We start from the raw sequence: 17,124 nt of genomic DNA, 5'->3' as shown, positions 1-17,124 counted from the left end.
GGGAAGGTCAGGGCTGGTTAGTGTCAGGGTTGGGGGATGGTCAGGGTTGATTAGTGTCAGGATCGGACAGGTCAGGCAGCAGCCCTATATTCAGCACTCCAGGCAGCACAGCCCGAGATGATCAGAGCAGCGAGAATGACCAGCGATGAGCTGCACTTCCTCCTCCCACCGCTGGGCGCCGCTGTGTCTCAGGCTCGGGTGGGCGTCACGGAGGAGTGGCGGGGCACGCGGGCGTCTGGGCGGGCAGAGTCAGGTGGGCGTGTTTCCAGCTCTGCCGGGTTCTGTCAGTCGCTTTACGGTAGTGGCCGCTGCTGCCGCCGTTGCTGTCCCGGATCTCCGCCTCTCAGGTAACTCCGCCTTTCTCCCGGTCACGTTTGTTTCGTGCTGTGACGTCACTTTGCGCTTAGCATGACGCAACACCGCGAGACCTGGCGGCCTCTCATTACATCATGTCGGTGTGTCGCCATGTGGGTGTCAGGAAGGCCTGCGGGAGGGAGGGGGTGTCCAGCCTGGGGGGCTATCCTCCGCCACAGACTGCAGCGCCTCCGTGTGGGGTGACGGGGAATCGCTGCTCCACAAACACACATTGCTCCATCCAACATTCATGTGTTACCCCGACCAGTGCCTGACCCTGACCCCCCCCCCCTTCCAGTGCCTGACCGTATCCAAATCCAACCCCGACCACCCCCCCACCTGTGCCTGACCCTATCCTGTCCCTGTGCCTGACCCTGACCGTATCCAAATCCAACCCCGACCACCCCCCCACCTGTGCCTGACCCTGACCACCCCCACCTGTGCCTGACCCTATCCTGTCCCTGTGCCTGACCCTGAAACCCCCCCCCCCACCTGTGCCTGACCCTGACCACCCCCACCTGTGCCTGACCCTATCCTGTGCCTGACCCTGAACCCCCCCCCCCTACCTGTGCCTGACCCTGACCACCCCCACCTGTGCCTGACCCTATCCTGTCCCTGTGCCTGACCCTGAACCCCCACCTGTGCCTGACCCTGAACCCCCCCTTCCTACCTGTGTTTGACCCTGAACTCCCAACCTTCCGGTGCCTGACCATTTTCTCTCCTGTGCCTATCCCTAGTCTCCCAACTCCCTCTGCCTATCCCTAACCTCTCCTGTACCTATCGCTAACCTCTCCCATCCAGTGCCTATCCCTAACCACCCCCTTTCCAGTGCCTGACCCTATCCTGTCCTCTGTGCCTATCCCTAACATCCACTGTGCCTATCCCTAACCCCCCCCTCCACCTGTGCCTGACCCTATCCTGTCCTCTGCCTATCCCTACCCCCCCCCCCCCCACCTGTACCTGACCCTATCCTCTCCTGTGCCTTTCCCTAACCTCCCCACCTGTGTCTGACCGTATCCTGTCCTCTGTGCCTATCCCTAACAACCACTGTGCCTATCCCTAACCACCCTTCCCCCACATGTGCCTGACCCTATCCTGTCCTCTGTGCCTATCCCTAACATCCACTGTGCCTATCCCTACCCCCCCCCCCACCTGTGCCTGATCCTATCCTCTCCTGTGCCTATCCCTAACATCTACTGTGCCTATCCCTAACCCCCCCACCTGTGCCTGACCCTATCCGCTCTTGTGCCTATCCTAACCCCTCCCCCACCTGTGCCTGACCCTATCCTGTCCTCTATGCCTATCCCTAACATCCACTATGCCTATCCCTAACCCACCTTCCCCTACCTGTGCCTGACCCTATCCTGCCCTCTGTGCCTATAGCTAACATCCACTGTGCCTATCCCTAACCCCCCCACCTGTGCCTGACCCTATCCTGTCCTCTGTGCCTATCCCTAACATCCACTGTCCTGTGCCTATCCTTAACCTCTCTTGTCCTGTGCCTATCCTTAACCTCTCTTGTCCTGTGCCTATCCCTTACCTCCCCTGTCCTGTGCCTATCCTTAAGCTTTCTTGTCCTGTGCCTATCCCTTACCTCCCCTGTCCTGTGCCTATCCCTAACATCCCCTTTCCTGTGCCTATCCCTTACTTGCCCTGTCCTGTGCCTATCCCTGACCTTTCCTGTCATGTGCCTATCCCTAACCTCCTATTCTGTGCCTATCCCTGACCTCTTCTGTCATGTTCCTATCCCTAAACTCCTGTCTTGTGCCTATCCCTAACCTCCTGTCTTGTGCCTATCCCTAACCTCTCCTGTCATGTGCCTATCCCTAACCTCTCCTGTCATGTGCCTATCCCTAACCTCTCCTGTCATGTGCCTATCCCTAACCTCTCCTTTCCTGTGCCTATCCCTAATCTCTCCTGCCCTGTGCCTATCCCTAATCTCCCCTGCCCTGTGCCTATCCCTAATCTCCCCTGCCCTGTGCCTATCCCTAACCTCCCATGTCCTGTGCCTATCCCTATCCTCTCCTGTACTGTGCCTATCCCTATCTTCTCCTGTCCTGTGCCTATCCCTAACCCCTCCCACCCAGACCCCCTCCCCCATCTCTCCCACCTCTCCCGTGTTGAGCAGTATGCACTGTGCTATGGAGAGGGACAGGAGAGGTCAGCACTATGTACTGCACTACTGGTTTATTATTATTTTTATTATTATTAGTTTTAGTTGAGTGTAAGTGTAGTCATGTGTTGTTCCTATTGAACCAAGTGGGTGAATTATTTAGTTTCGGACAACCTTGGATTTTTACATTAAAGGGGAACTGAAGAGAGAGGTATATGGAATCTGTCATGTTTATTTCCTTTTAATCAATACCAGTTGCCTGGCAGCCCTGCTGGTCTATTTCTCTGCAGTAGTATCTGATTAAAACCAGAAACAAGCATGCAGCTAATCTTGTCAGATCAGACTTATAAGTCTGAACCACTGAAACACCTGATCTGCTGCATGCTTGTTCAGGGGCTATGGCTAATAGTATTAGAGGCAGAGGATCAGCAGGGCTGCCAGGCAACTGGTATTGTCTAAAAGGAAATAAACATGACAGCCTCCATATACCTCTCTCTTCAGTTCCCCTTTAAGTATAAACAGTGTCTATTTGTCTGCTTTCAATGTGCTGTAACATACAAATAATTGTTAATCAATGATATAATATTGTAACATGTGAAAGCATTAATAGGGAATCCTAACAGTACGGTACATTTTGAGCATGAGGACAACTTTGTATGTATGAGACGTGTGTAACTCTAATCATTTGTAAGGGGGAGACGAACAGCATGTGCTGCAGCATAGAGGTAGCATGTACCGCAATATGGGCAGGAATAGAGAAGCATGTGCTGCACTATAGAGAGGGGAGGTGTGGAGCGGTATATTATGTACTATGGAGAGGGGAGGGGTAGAGAAGCATGTGCTGCACTATAGAGAGGGGAGGTGTGGAGCGGTATATTATGTACTATGGAGAGGGCAGGGGTAGAGAAGCATGTGCTGCACTATAGAGGGGGGAGGTGTGGAGCGGTATATTATGTACTATGGAGAGGGGAGGGGTAGAGAAGCATGTGCTGCACTATAGAGAGGGGAGGTGTGGAGCGGTATATTATGTACTATGGAGAGGGGAGGGGTAGAGAAGCATGTGCTGCACTATAGAGAGGGGAGGTGTGGAGCGGTATATTATGTACTATGGAGAGGGGAGGGGTAGAGAAGCATGTGCTGCACTATAGAGAGGGGAGGTGTGGAGCGGTATATTATGTACTATGGAGAAGGGAGGGGTAGAGAAGCATGTGCTGCACTATAGAGAGGGGAGGTGTGGAGCGGTATATTATGTACTATGGAGAGGGGAGGGGTAGAGAAGCATGTGCTGCACTATAGAGGGGGGAGGTGTGGAGCGGTATATTATGTACTATGGAGAAGGGAGGGGTAGAGAAGCATGTGCTGCACTATAGAGGGGGGAGGTGTGGAGCGGTATATTATGTACTATGGAGAAGGGAGGGGTAGAGAAGCATGTGCTGCACTATAGAGGGGGGAGGTGTGGAGCGGTATATTATGTACTTTGGATAGAGAAGGGGGAGGAGCACCTCATACCCCCCCCAAAAAATACCCATTGCGGTGTCTATGTGGGATTCTTCCACGTTTAGAAGCCACACTCCCTGCGGGGAATAATTGTCGCTATTCAGGGTGGGCTCTCTGTCTCCCTGCACTGACCCACGTTCAGGAGCCACACTCCCTGCAGGGAATAATTACCACTATTCAGGGTGGGCTCTGTGTCTCCCTGCAGTGAGCCACGTTCAGGAGCCACACCCCCTGCAGGGAGTAATTACCACTATTCAGGGTGGGCTCTGTGTCTCCCTGCAGTGAGCCACATTCAGGAGCCACGCTCCCTGCAGGGAATAATTACCACTATTCAGGGTGGCCTCTGTCTCTCCCTGTGCTGAGCGAAGTTCAGGAGCCACGCTCCCTGCAGGGAATAATTACCACTATTCAGGGTGGGCTCTCTGTCTCCCTGCACTGAGCCACGTTCAGGACCCACACTCCCTGCAGGGAATTATTACCACTATTCAGGGTGGGCTCACTGCCTCCCTGCACTGACCCACGTTCAGGAGACACACTCCCTGCAGGGAATAATTACCACTATTCAGGGTGGGCTCTGTGTCTCCCTGCAGTGAGCCACGTTCAGGAGCCACACTCCCTGCAGGGAATAATTACCACTATTCAGGGTGGGCTCTGTGTCTCCCTGCAGTGAGCCACGTTCAGGAGCACGCTCCCTGCAGGGAATAATTACCACTATTCAGGGTGGGCTCTCTGTCTCCCTGCGCTGAGCCACATTCAGGAGCCACGCTCCCTGCAGGGAATAATTACCATTATTCAGGGTGGGCTCTCTGTCTCCCTGCGCTGAGCCACGTTCAGGAGCCACACCCCCCTGCAGGGAGTAATTACCACTATTCAGGGTGGGCTCTCTGTCTCTCTGCTCTGAGCCACGTTCAGGAGCCACACCCCCTGCAGGGAGTAATTACCACTATTCAGGGTGGGCTCTCTGTCTCCCTGCGCTGAGCCACATTCAGGAGCCACGCTCCCTGCAGGGAATAATTACCACTATTCAGGGTGGCCTCTGTGTCTCCCTGTGCTGAGCGAAGTTCAGGAGCCACGCTCCCTGCAGGGAATAATTACCACTATTCAGGGTGGGCTCTCTGTCTCCCTGCACTGAGCCACGTTCAGGAGCCACACTCCCTGCAGGGAATTATTACCACTATTCAGGGTGGGCTCACTGCCTCCCTGCACTGACCCACGTTCAGGAGACACACTCCCTGCAGGGAATAATTACCACTATTCAGGGTGGGCTCTGTGTCTCCCTGCAGTGAGCCACGTTCAGGAGCACGCTCCCTGCAGGGAATAATTACCACTATTCAGGGTGGGCTCTGTGTCTCCCTGCAGTGAGCCACGTTCAGGAGCACGCTCCCTGCAGGGAATAATTACCACTATTCAGGGTGGGCTCTCTGTCTCCCTGCTCTGAGCCACGTTCAGGAGCCACACCCCCTGCAGGGAGTAATTACCACTATTCAGGGTGGGCTCTCTGTCTCCCTGCACTGAGCCACGTTCAGGACCCACACTCCCTGCATGGAATAATTACCACTATTCAGGGTGGGCTCACTGCCTCCCTGCACTGACCCACGTTCAGGAGACACACTCCCTGCAGGGAATAATTACCACTATTCAGGGTTGGCTCCCTGCCCTGAGCCACGTTCAGGAGCCACACTCCCTGCAAGGAATAATGACCACTATTCAGGGTGGGCTCCCTGCGCTGAGCCACGTTCAGGAGCCACACCCCCTTCAGGGAATAATTACCACTATTCGGAGTGGGCTCTCTGCCTCCCTGCACTGACCCACGTTCAGGAGCGACACCCCCTACAGGGAATAATTACCACTATTCAGGGTGGGCTCTCTGCCTCCCTGCACTGACCCACGTTCAGGAGCCACACGCCCTGCAGGGAATAATTACCACTATTCAGGGTGGGCTCCCTGCTCTGAGCCACGTTCAGGTGCCACACTCCCTGCAGGGAATAATGACCACTATTCAGGGTGGGCTCCCTGCACTGACCAACGTTCAGGAGCCACACCCCCTGCAGGGAATAATTACCACTATTCAGGGTGGGCTCCCTGCCCTGAGCCACGTTCAGGAGCCACACCCCCTTCATGGAATATGTACCACTATTCGGAGTGGGCTCTCTGCCTCCCTGCACTGACCCACGTTCAGGAGCCACACCCCCTACAGGGAATAATTACCACTATTCAGGGTGAGCTCTCTGTCTCCCTGCTCTGAGCCACGTTCAGGAGCCACACCCCCTGCAGGGAATAATTACCACTATTCAGGGTTGGCTCCCTGCTCTGAGCCACGTTCAGGTGCCACACTCCCTGCAGGGAATAATGACCACTTTTCAGTATGGGCTCCCTGCCTCCCTGCGCTGAGCCACGTTTAGGAGCCACACCCCCTGCAGGGAATAATTACCACTATTCAGGTGTGCTCTCTGCTTCCCTGCACCAAGCCACGTTCAGGAGCCACACTCCCTGCACGGAATAATTACAACTATTCAGGGTACTCTATCTGTCTCCCTGCGCTGAGTCACATTCAGGAGCCACGCTCCCTGCAGGGAATAATTACCACTATTCAGGGTGTGCTCTCTGCCTCCCTGCACCGAGCCACGTTCAGGAGCCACACTCCCTGCAGGGAATAATTACAACTATTCAGGGTGGGCTCTCTGTCTCCCTGCGCTGAGCCACATTCAGGAGCCACGCTCCCTGCAGGGAATAATTACCATTATTCAGGGTGGGCTCTGTGTCTCCCTGCAGTGAGCCACGTTCAGGAGCCCGCTCCCTGCAGGGAATAATTACCACTATTCAGGGTGGGCTCTGTCTCCCTGCACTGAGCCACGTTCAGGAGCCACGCTCCCTGCAGGGAATAATTACCACTATTCAGGGTGGGCTCTGTCTCCCTGCACTGAGCCACGTTCAGGAGCCACGCTCCCTGCAGGGAATAATTACCACTATTCAGGGTGGGCTCTCTGCCTTCCTGCACTGAGCCACGTTCAGGAGCCACACCCCCTGCAGGGAATAATTACCACTATTCAGGGTGGGCTCTCTGCCTTCCTGCACCGAGCCACGTTCAGGAGCCACACCCCCTGCAGGGAATAATTACCACTATTCAGGGTGGGCTCTCTGCCTTCCTGCACTGAGTCACGTTCAGGAGCCACACCCCCTGCAGGGAATAATTACCACTATACAGGGTGTGCTCTCTGCCTCCCTGCACTGAGCCACACTCCCTGCAGGAAATAATTACAACTATTCAGGGTGGGCTCTCTGCCTCCCTGCTCTGAGCCACGTTCAGGAGCCACACCCCCTGCAGGGAATAGTTACCACTGTTCAGGGTGGGCTCTCTGTCTCCCTGCTCTGAGCCACGTTCAGGAGCCACGCCCCTGCAGGGAATAATTACCACTATTCAGGGTGGGCTCCCTGCTCTGAACCACGTTCAGGCGCCACACCCCGTGAAGGGAATAATTACCACTGTTCAGGGTGGGCTCTGTGTCTCCCTGCTCTGAGCCACGTTCAGGGGCCACACTCTCTGCAGGGAATAATTAACCGCTATTCAGGGTGGGCTCTCTGTCTCCCTGCACTGAGCCACGTTCCCTGCAGGGAGTAATTACCAGTATTCAGGGTGGGCTCTCTGTCTCCCTGTAATGAGCCACATTCAGGAGCCACGTTCCCTGCAGGGAATAATCACCGCTATTCAGGGTGGGCTCTCTGTCTCCCTGCTCTGAGCCACGTTCAGGAGCCACACCCCCTGCAGGGAATAATTACCACTATTCAGGGTGGGCTCTCTGCCTCCCTGCTCTGAGCCATGTTCAGGAGCCACACCCCCTGCAGGGAATAATTACCACTATTCAGGGTGGGCTCCCTGCTCTGAGCCACGTTCAGGAGCCACACACCCTGCAGGGAATAATGACCACTATTCAGGGTGGGCTCCCTGCGCTGAGCCACGTTCAGGAGCCACACACCCTGCAGGGAATAATTACCACTATTCAGGGTGGGCTCCCTGCTCTGAGCCACGTTCAGTAGCCACACACCCTGCAGGGAATAATTACCATTATACAGGGTGACCTCTCTGTCTCCCTGCACTGAGCCACGTTCAGGAGCCACACCCCCTGCAGGGAGTAATTACCACTATTCAGGGTGGGCTCTCTGCCTCCCTGCACTGACCCACGTTCAGGAGACACACCCCCTGCAGGGAATAATTACCACTATTCTGGGTGGGCTCCCTGCTCTGAGCCACGTTCAGGAGCCACACACCCTGCAGGGAATAATTACCATTATACAGGGTGACCTCTCTGTCTCCCTGCACTGAGCCACGTTCAGGAGCCACACCCCCTGCAGGGAGTAATTACCACTATTCAGGGTGGGCTCTCTGCCTCCCTGCACTGACCCACGTTCAGGAGACACACCCCCTGCAGGGAATAATTACCACTATTCTGGGTGGGCTCCCTGCTCTGAGCCACGTTCAGGAGCCACACACCCTGCAGGGAATAATTACCATTATACAGGGTGACCTCTCTGTCTCCCTGCACTGAGCCACGTTCAGGAGCCACACCCCCTGCAGGGAGTAATTACCACTATTCAGGGTGGGCTCTCTGCCTCCCTGCACTGAGCCACGTTCAGGAGCCACACCCCCTGCAGGGAGTAATTACCACTATTCAGGGTGGGCTCTCTGCCTCCCTGCACTGAGCCACGTTCAGGAGCCACACCCCCTGCAGGGAATAATTACCACTATTCAGGGTGGGCTCTCTGCCTCCCTGCACTGAGCCACGTTCAGGAGCCACACCCCCTGCAGGGAGTAATTACCACTATTCAGGGTGGGCTCTCTGCCTCCCTGCACTGAGCCACGTTCAGGAGCCACACTCCCTGCAGGGAATAATTACCACTATCTATGGGTGGCGCTGTCTGCCTCCCTGCACTGAGCCACGTTCAGGAGCCACACTCCCTGCAGGGAATAATTACCACTATCTATGGGTGGCGCTGTCTGCACATGCTCGGGATGCTTCTGAGAAGTTCATTGTGGAAAGTGTCAGGATGTCAGCCAGCTTTTGTTCTTTAATGTTAAACACCTGTCGCTAGCAGCCGGCCGGGGAAACATGCCTTGAAAGCACATGGGAAGACATTAGAGGCGTGCTTGTGTACCACGGTTTTCCATACTGCATTACGAGACTCTCTTGTGTACAAACTCCTCTGGCCCAACCACATGTCTGCACTATAGGGACTATTCCTACATCCCAAACTGCACTAATGCTGCAATGGGGGTAGCACTGACAACAAGCATATTCTCAGAAGGGATTGTGAGTGAGGTATGCTCTGGTATTAAAGTGGACCTGAACTCATAACTTCCTCTCACCTCTAAAAGATAGCAAACAGCATAATAACCTTTAGAGAAAAACATTTTTGTTACAGCTAATATAAATCCTGCAATAAATCTGCAGTTTTTCTACTTCCTGCTTTCATGGAAGCAGACAGATTGTTAACATTTTGTGTTTACAAATTAGCTGCTTAGCAGTGGTAGGCAGCTAACACAGCTAAGGGATCAAATAACAACTTGTGATTAGTCACAGATGAGGGGGATTAGACAGGCCAAACTCTCTAAATACATACAGGGTGTATTTCTCTCTGTTTACCTTCTGTCCTGTGTAAGTTGCTTACACATGCACTATTAAGCTGGCCGAATATTGGGCAATGGCCATCAGATAGATCCGCCTCTGATAAACTCCGCTCCATAGCCCTGGTAGGAAATAGCTAAGATAGGGACTCCTGAGCAGAGACTTTTAAGAGCTCTTTTCCGTTGAAATTATGACCGGTATCACAAACACACTGCGATGGTGATTTTGACTATTTACACTTACTTGTGTTGCAATGTGATCTATTGGCTGTGGATACAGGTTTCACTTTGCCATTGCGTTTGAGATTTCTGTTAATGGGGTAAAAAAAAATATCAGGAAACATTTTTGAAATTGGTGTACCGAAAGCAAATCATTCAGCACTGCGCTTGCAACGCAGTTTGCTTGCGCGCCTATTTACAGTGTAAATGCAGGAGAGATGCTGCTTGCAGTGCATTTGCAGGACAATGGAATTGCAGCAGTGGAGAGAGGGTACTGCAGTTACTATGCTGATCGCAGCACCCTTGGGATCATCAAATTGTATGCTATCCAAAAATCACATAGAAACGCTGCAAGATTAATATCAGCCAATCGAGGGACTGTCGCACAAATACTGAGTGCTGCACAGAACTGGGATATTTTGTATAAAGGTGACCATACACTATGCAATATTCTTTGACACGCTGGGGTCTCAATACATGCTGGGATCTGAGTGTCTTGTATATGTGTATTGAATTTTTTCAGCTATTTTTCTCCTTCTTGCATTTAACGCCATCTTTTGATTAGCATTATATATCCAACAATGATTTCTTTCCAGTGGCAACTTTTTTACTGCACTTTTAATGCTTATTATTGATATTAGCTACTATTTTGTACATTGGTAGATGCTTTAATTGCTATTTAATGTTGATGCATGTCTTGTCTCTTTAAAGAGGAACTCCAGTGAAAATAATGTAATAAAAAAGTGCTTCATTTTTACAATAATTATGTATAAATGATTTAGTCAGTGTTTGCCCATTGTAAATTTTTTTTACATCCCTGATTTACATTCTGACATTTATTACATGGTGACATTTTTACTGTTGGCAAGTGATGTAGCTGCTGCATGCTTTTATGCCAGTTGGAAACAGCTGTAAACAGCTATTTCCTGTTCACAGACAGGAAACTGCCAGGAGTACCACGGTCCTCAGTTTCTTGTGGGAGGGGTTTCACCACAATATCAGTCATACAGCGCGCCATGATGGTCTGATTGTGAAAAGGAATAGATTTCTCATGTAAAAGGGGGTATCAGCTACTGATTGTCATAAAGTTCAATTCTTGGTCAGAGTTTCTCTTTAAGGAGCTGGATGTTTGAGGTATGGGGCGAAGTTTTACCTCCTCCCACCTACATATAGCCTCCTCCTGAACAGGCTCACCTTTAACTATGACTAAGGGCAGATTGTAGGCCCAATACGCGTCAGTTGATTCTGTGGTTTTATTGCACTTGTCCTGTGGAGTTTCGATTAAAGTATACCAAGCTTTCTCTTCAACCATTGTCTGGCTTGCGGATCCTTCCTCACCCACAATATTCTTCGACAGATGCCATCACTGTGATCAGATCTGCCGAGGATTGTTGCCCCAACATGCCGACATATTGTAATTTCGATCGACTTGTAGCTGAAATCAAGTGACATACAGATTGTATAGGATGGTTTTGTGGGTTACGTTAGTGTCTATTTGGTATGCATGCTAGAGCCAATGGCAGGGCAGTACTGCCCCCCCCCCCTCACCCCCCCCCCCCTCTTATACTACTTCTTTCGGGGCCTCCTGCAGAGTTTTAACATGAAATCGATCTGACCACTGCTCCCCCAGGGCCGGTGTTAGGTCCTCCCCAAGCTAATACTTCTCCTGCGGGGCCCCTCATATATCGATCAGAGAGTTATCCATCTGTTGGGCACATCGGCAGATGGTCTGCCAGTGTATGGCAGGCTTAAAGGGAACCTGAGGTGGGAGGGATATGGAGGCTGTCATATTTATTCCCTTTTAAACAATGCAGAATGCCTGGCAGTCTAGCTAGTTTTTAGCCATATGCTTGTTCCTGGGTTTTGACTCACACTACTTATCTCAGAAGATCAACAGGGCTGCCAGGCAACTGGCATTGTTTACAAGGAAATAAATATGGCAGCGCCCATCTACCTCTCACTTCCGGTTCCCTTTAAGCCTGGAGTTTGAATTGTAGTGTTAGGATTGTAGAGGCACTTTTGTTGCTGTTGCTGAACTCCAGGTAATCAGATCCCATTCAAATCACATGGAAATCTCCTCTCCAGCTCCCGGCTCTCAATGTTGGTCAAGTCTCTTCCCCAGCAGCACAGGAGCTGCAGACTCCTCCTCCCTGGGGGCATCAGCCAGTCAGGGGTTTCTGCTCAGGTGATGCTGGGATTTGAGGAGGCACAGTGATGTCTTGGTGTTGTCTTTGAAAATAGCACACAGTGGTGGCATTTTACAAGCTTATGCTGGAAGGCTTAGGTCGGAAATAAACAATGGGTCGGCCAATAATCATTTAAAAAAATACCCCAGTGACAGTAATCCTATATATCACATAGACTGATCCATCCTGTAAAGGTGGCCACTAATGATACAATTTGCCAAACAATCGTTTACAAACGATTCTTCGTATGAACGATCGTAAATTATCGACAAAAATATCCGATCAGATGAATGAAATCCATCTGAATTTCGGTTCGATCCTGTCAATCTGATCGGACTGGTTAGGAGATTTATGTCCATTAGTGATCCCAAATGATTGTTTATGATCGTTCATACGAACAATCTTCATAATCGATCGTTATGCAAATTGTATCATTCAGGGCTGTGGAGTCGGTACAAAAATCTTCCGACTCCAACTCCGACTCATCAGTTTATGGAACCACGACTCCAACTCCGACTCCGGGTAACCAAAATGGCTTCGACTCCGACTCCTTAGTCTAATATTTAACAGGGCTGTGGATTTTGTACAAAAATCATCCGACTCCGACTCCTCAGTTTATGAAACCACGTGCCAAAAATTGCCCCGACTCTAACTCCGACTTCACAGCCCTGGTATCATTAGTGGCCAACTTAACCTGCCTGGCGGTTTGGATGAGCTCAGCTCTTCCATTACCACCGAAGGCTGCCGCTCAGGTCCTGCAGGGCCGATTTTGATCTAATAAAAAAGGAGCACACGCAGCCGGCACTTTGCCAGCCGCGTGTGCTACCTGATCGCCGCCGCAGCGCGGCGATGTGCCGCGAGCAGCGGCGAAAGAGGGTCCCCCCAGCCGCCTGAGCCCAGCGCAGCCGGACCAAACAGTTCCGGCCAGCGCTAAGGGCTGGATCGGAGGTGGCTGACGTCAGGACGTCGGCTGACGTCCATGACGTCACTCCGCTCGCCGCCATGACGACGAGGAAAGCAAAACAAGAAGGGCCGCTCATTGCGGCCCTTCTTGTTACTTCTGATCGGAAGTACGCATTAGGAGCGCCCTCTAGTGGGCTTTCATGCAGCCAACTTTCAGTTGGCTGCATGCAATAGTTTTTTTTTTTATTAAAAAAAACCCGTCCGGTCGCCAGCCTGGCGATCTTAATAGAACGCCAGGCAGGTTAAGGCTACATACCGCCTGACAGGCCCAGCAACATCCCCTTGATGACGGTCTTTAAGCGACGCCTCTTCCTGCTCATGTCGTCACGCGGCTTTACATGACAGGCGTGAACGGGAGATAAGCGATCGCGGTACTTTGCGCGGAGTCGTCTGGGATCTTACAGATCTGATCCGTTGCATAATGACGTGTGAGCGCCGTGGGGGAAAACCTTGGTTAACATGCTTTTGTTAAACGATGTTGCCCAATGTCGGGTAACATTGTCGCATATATCACGCCGTGAGTGTGGGCCTTTAGTCATTTGTACAGAAGGATAACGATTCATCCATTCAAAGTACTCGAAATTTTACAGATAAAATTGTTTATCTCTTAAGTAGTTTATTTTAAATGCAGGCTTGCTTTAAAGACAACTGTAGCAAGAGGGATATGGAGGCTGCCATATTTATTTCCTTTTAAACAATACCAGTTACCTGGCAGCCCTGCTGATCCTTTGCCTCTAAGGGCCTGTTTCAATGGAGTGGTTTCCATTGACGCGAATTGACCTACGCGATCCGGCACGATGCACCGCAGGGGAAATTTATGGATAGCATGCTGCAGTTTTCCTCAGCACGCATCCGAGTCCTCATAGTCGCCAACGGGAAGCCGCATGACGCTGCATCTGGTTGTATGGATGGCAACCGGAAGTACCTGCGGGGGGATGCGCAGCGATCGCCTCGCATCCACAACGCTAGTGGAAACGGGCCCTAATGCTTTTATCCATAGCCCCTGAACAAGCATGCAGCAGATCAGGCGTTTCTGACACTATTGTCAGATCTGACAAGATTAGCTGCATGCTTGTTTCTGGTGTGATTCAGACACTACTACAGCCAAATAGGTCAGCAGAACAGCCAGGCAATCTGCATTGTTTAATAGGAAATAAATATGGCAGCCTCCGTATCCCTCTCACTACAGTTCGTCCCTTTTTCCTGTGGCAGAAAAGTTACGAGGGATGTCAGCATCTAGAGATTGTTTACTTGCAGTAACTCTGAGGTGCAGTAATGAACTGTTTTGGAATGTGAGGCCAGAATTCCTGAGTAATGTGATGTAACAGGCCTGACGCTCCCGGCTACTCCTCACTATGTTGACTTATCTTTCTCCATCTGTTAGTGGAGAGAAGGTGAAGTCTGCATGTGTAGTTCTCACAATCTCACCCTGGCATGACTCATTTCCTCCTGTGGGCTGTGCGGACATCACTCAGGGATGTATAGAAGTGACGGTACACGCCCCCTCCTGTAGGTGTGAACACGCAGGTCCAGCTATAGCATACATGTCAAACTCTGGCCTTAAGTTTGGCCCCCAGGTGGTTTCCCCTCTTTGCATTATGTTTGGCCCACTCTAGACCACCAGGGAAGCTATAGGAAACTGTATAGGAAAGGATGGGGGCCACTAGACACCAGGGAACTGTATAGGGGAAGGAGGGGGGCCACTAGACACCAGGGAACTGTATAGGGGAGGGAGGACCACTAGACACTAGGGAACTGTATAGGGGAGGGAGGACCACTAGACACCAGGGAACTGTATAGGAGAAGGAGTGGGGCCACTAGACACCAGGGAACTGTATAGGGGAGGGAGGACCACTAGACACCAGGGAACTGTATAGGGGAGGGAGGACCACTAGACACCAGGGAACTGTATAGGAGAAGGAGGGAGGACCACTAGACACCAGGGAACTGTATAGGAGAAGGAGGGGGGCCACTAGACACCAGGGAACTGTATAGGGGAAGGAGTGGGGCCACTAGACACCAGGGAACTGTATAGGGGAGGGAGGACCACTAGACACCAGGGAACTGTATAGGGGAAGGAGTGGGGCCACTAGACACCAGGGAACTGTATAGGGGAGGGAGGACCACTAGACACCAGGGAACTGTATAGGGGAGGGAGGACCACTAGACACCAGGGAACTGTATAGGAGAAGGAGTGGGGCCACTAGACACCAGGGAACTGTATAGGGGAGGGAGGACCACTAGACACCAGGGAACTGTATAGGGGAAGGAGTGGGGCCACTAGACACCAGGGAACTGTATAGGTGAAGGAGGACCACTAGACACCAGGAAACTGTATAGGATAAGTAGGGGGGCCACTAGACACCAGGGAACTGTATAGGGGAGGGAGGACCACTAGACACCAGGGAACTGTATAGGAGAAGAAGTGGGGCCACTAGACACCAGGGAACTGTATAGGGGAGAGAGGACCACTAGACACCAGGGAACTGTATAGGAGAAGGAGGGAGGACCACTAGACACCAGGGAACTGTATAGGAGAAGGAGGTGGGCCACTAGACACCAGGGAACTGTATAGGGGAGGGAGGACCACTAGACACCAGGGAACTGTATAGGAGAAGGAGGGGGGGCACTAGACACCAGGGAACTGTATAGGAGAAGGAGTGGGGCCACTAGACACCAGGGAACTGTATAAGGGAGGGAGGACCACTAGACACCAGGGAACTGTATAGGAGAAGGAGTGGGGCCACTAGACACCAGGGAACTGTATAGGGGAGGGAGTGGGGCCACTAGACACCAGGGAACTGTATAGGGGAGGGAGGACCACTAGACACCAGGGAACTGTATAGGGGAGGGAGGACCACTAGACACCAGGAAATTGTATAGGGGAGGGAGGACCACTAGACACTAGGGAACTGTATAGGGTAGGGAGGACCACTAGACACTAGGGAACTGTATAGGGGAGGGAGGACCACTAGACACCAGGGAACTGTATAGGAGAAGGAGGGGGGCCACTAGACACCAGGGAACTGTATAGGGGAGGGAGAGAGGACCACTAGACCGAGAACGCAGGAGATTTGGGCGCAGCATAGACCGTAATAGGAATTACAGCTATAGCGGCACACTGAGTAACTCTGGCGCTGTCAGAAGTCGGAGCTGAAGTTATTTTTAACACACTGTAATTCGTCCGCCAGCAATAGCTGGAAGCCGAATGACATCATTCCCCACCATCCACATGGACCTGGAGGGGGAATAGTAATTAACACCGCCGGGACTTGTGCAGCAGCAGGATAAGCCGTATATCTGCTGTATCCTGCGCCCCAGTCTCCCGGCGCCTATTTCTCTGATATGCCCACTAAACACCAGGGAACTGTATAGGGGAGGGAGGAAGACCACTAGACACCAGGGAACTGTATAGGGGAGGTAGGAAGACCACTAGACACCAGGGAACTGTATAGGGGAGGGAGGAAGACCACTAGACACCAGGGAACTGTATAGGGGAGGGAGGAAGACCACTAGACACCAGGGAACTGTATAGGGGAGGGCGGAAGACCACTAGACACCAGGGAACTGTATAGGGGAGGGAGGAAGACCACTAGACACCAGGGAACTGTATAGGGGAAGGAGTGGGGCCACTAGACACCAGGGAACTGTATAGGGGAGGGAGGACCACTAGACACCAGGGAACTGTATAGGGGAGGGAGGAAGACCACTAGACACCAGGGAACTGTATAGGGGAGGGAGGAAGACCACTAGACACCAGGGAACTGTATAGGGGAGGGCGGAAGACCACTAGACACCAGGAAACTGTATAGGGGAGGGAGGAAGACCACTAGACACCAGGGAACTGTATAGGGGAGGGAGGAAGACCACTAGACACCAGGGAACTGTATAGGGGAGGGAGGAAGACCACTAGACACCAGGGAACTGTATAGGGGAGGGAGGAAGATCACTAGACACCAGGGAACTCTATAGGGGAGGGAGAAAGACCACTAGACACCAGGGAACTGTATTGGGTGACGGAGGAAGACCCCTAGGCACTGGGGAACTGTATAGGGGTGGGGGGGGGGAGCCATTAGACGCCAGGGAACTTTGTAAAGGAGGGAAGTGGGCAGTAGACATTGAGGTTGGCCCATGATAAGGTCCCAGTGTTCGATTTTTGCCCACTTTGTATT

The 17,124-nt window shown here is 52.1% G+C and overlaps 1 protein-coding gene across 1 annotated transcript in view; it reads left to right on the top strand.

Moving 5' to 3' along the window:
* The first annotated feature begins 242 nt into the window (after positions 1 to 242).
* Positions 243 to 17,124, top strand: part of SCAP (SREBF chaperone) — a 113,268-nt gene continuing 96,386 nt past the window's right edge. Inside the window, exon 1 of the mRNA XM_068235191.1 lies at positions 243 to 347. The gene's annotated coding sequence lies outside the window, so the exon portion shown is untranslated. The remainder of the gene's footprint in view (positions 348 to 17,124) is intronic.

Source organism: Hyperolius riggenbachi, chromosome 5 (genome assembly GCF_040937935.1).
Source record: "Hyperolius riggenbachi isolate aHypRig1 chromosome 5, aHypRig1.pri, whole genome shotgun sequence".
NCBI classification, from domain to species: domain Eukaryota; kingdom Metazoa; phylum Chordata; class Amphibia; order Anura; family Hyperoliidae; genus Hyperolius; species Hyperolius riggenbachi.
Note: the sequence above shows the minus strand (reverse complement) of the source record. Positions and strands in the feature narration are given on the sequence as shown.